Source organism: Suricata suricatta, chromosome 5 (assembly GCF_006229205.1).
Source record: "Suricata suricatta isolate VVHF042 chromosome 5, meerkat_22Aug2017_6uvM2_HiC, whole genome shotgun sequence".
Classification (NCBI taxonomy): Eukaryota; Metazoa; Chordata; class Mammalia; order Carnivora; family Herpestidae; genus Suricata; species Suricata suricatta.
Window position 1 is genome coordinate 89,266,004 of NC_043704.1, and position 2,546 is coordinate 89,268,549.

Genomic DNA, 2,546 nt, shown 5'->3' on the forward strand with positions numbered 1-2,546 from the left:
GCACATGTACCCCAATGTTCATAGCAGCACTGTCAACAATAGCCAAATCATGGAAAGAGCCTAAATGTCCATCACCTGATGAATGTATCAAGAAGATGTGGTATATATACGCAATGGAATGTTACATGGCAATGAGAAAGAATGAAATCTGGCCATTTGTAGCAAAGTGGATGGACCTCAAGGGTGTCATGCAAAGCGAAATAAGTCAAGCAGAGAAGGACAGATACCATATGTTTGCACTCATAGGTCTAACAGGAGAACAGGAGAAACGTAATGGAGGCCCAGGGGGATGGGAAGAGGGAAAGAGAGTTGGGGAGAGAGAGGGACACAAAACCTGAGAGACTATTGAATACTGAAAACAAACTGAGGGTTGAAGCGGGAGGGGAGGGGGAAAAGAGGTGGTGGTAATGAGGAGGGCAATTTTGGGGAAGACCACTGGGTGTTATATGGAAACCAATTTGACAATAAACTATTTATTAAAAAAATAAAAATAAATCAAAGAAAGAAAGAAAAAGTAAAAGGAAAGAATGACAATAATCAATATACCACTTTAACACCTGAGCCAATCTTAGCTCAAAAGTTGGAAATAATTTGTAGCAAAAAGCAAATTATGGCTATAGCCTCCCAGAATATTGCTACTTTTCATCCGTGAAATTTTCAGTCAAGTGTTTCCCCAGAATTTCTGGGAGAACTCTAGTAGCTCCAGTTAACATCAATATAACCTTTGATGAAGTAGAAAACTCTAACATGCATGCTACTTTTTCAGAGAGGATTAAGTCTCTGTCTTAATCCTGGAATGAATACAGAGACTCCTACCTATTTTGAGGCCTCAGTTTAAATGTGCATTTCTGAGTCTTGAACCTGCTGTGTATCATCCTGGGCCAGCTTTAAAAGTCTTTTAATTTTAGCATTTCCACAAGAAAAAGAATGGTTGCTTCTTGTATTGTGGCTATTAATGGACACTTGAATGTTTAAATATAAAATAAGCCCAACACTCTGATATGCAGTAGGCGCTCAGATAGATCTGTTCTTTTTCTTGTCCTTGTATGTTAGGCTCTTAAGGGAACTGAACTGAAATTGTGGTTAACTATTGAAACTCAAGGCTTATAAAGGTCTTCGCCTCACATGTTCAGGGTAACTTTGCTCCCATGTTTTCCCTGCGTTTTAGGGTTGAGCTGTCTTTTCTTCCATTTCTGCTTACACCTATCTTTTTGGACTGATAGAAAAAGTCCTTGAAAATGCTCTTATTTTATTAAATGTTCTTTCTGAGTTATTTGAGGATGCTAGTAAAAATTTAAACTGAGTTTCAATATTGTTCATTTTAACTGGCAACTGAGTTAAAACAACAAATTTTCTAGGTTCTATTTTTCTTTCTAGGTCTGATTCCCTCTGTTAAACTTTACGAGGTTTTGTAAAAAGCTCACTAGATCAGGAACAACAAAGAGTATCCAAATATGGCACAGTTTGACCCTCAGAGTATATTGCTTCTTAGAACTGGTGGCCCACAAGTGATAATTTTGCATGCATCAGGAACTCTTTATTATCAAGCACAAAATAACACTAAAGTTTAGACTCTCTGTGTTTTGTTTTGTTATGTTTTGTCTTACCCTTCAAGGAACAGAAGATACAAAAGATAACAGTCAGTTTATTTTCTATTTCTTATTTTTAAAAAGACCACAGAGAATGTTTGGTTGAACTTTTTTCTACTTTAACATTATTTTTTCTTTTATTTTAAATAATTACTTTTGAAATAGGACCGGTCTAGTTCTTTTTTTTTCTCCTTACTAAAGACAGTCAACTTATAACAGAACTCATCCATCTAGCTATCACTGAGTTGCTTTACTTAAGCTATAGCATTCTTAACACTTATAAAAATTCAATTAGTTTAACTATGCCATTATGTTTAATCAGTTTGGTTTTATTAACAATTTTGATATTTTTTAAAAAATTCTAATTTCAAACTTGATAAATTAATGATACTTAGTCTCATGAGTAAGGTTTTTGACACATTCCAGAGCAAAATAGAAGAGCCTCATATTCACCTCATTTGCCTTGGTAGCAGGAAAAATATAGAAAGAATGCTCAATTTAGATTAAAAGCACCCTGGTTCTTCTGTGTCCAACATTACTGTCTGTGTAATTTTGGTCAAGACATTTAAATTTTATAAAAACTGCCATGCTAATGTCAGCCTTGCCTACCTTACATGATTTCTGTAAATATCAAAATATAGCATTTATAAACAAACTTTAAATCACAATGTGTATGAATTTAAATGATTACTTTTGTGATTTTTTTCTAAGTATATACTCATATTACATTTGTCATGACAAAGTTTGACAATCAAGTTTTATTTCACAGATTGAAATCCAATTAGATCTCTGCAGACCATGATGAACACTTGGACTTATTTGGCAGATTTATTTGTTTTTTTATACAAATGTACAATTCAGAGTGCCATTGTTACAATTTATAGGAAAAGAGTAAATATGCAAACACTGTGAAATACTAGGTGACAGAAAACTAACATTTAATATCTGTTGCTTTAT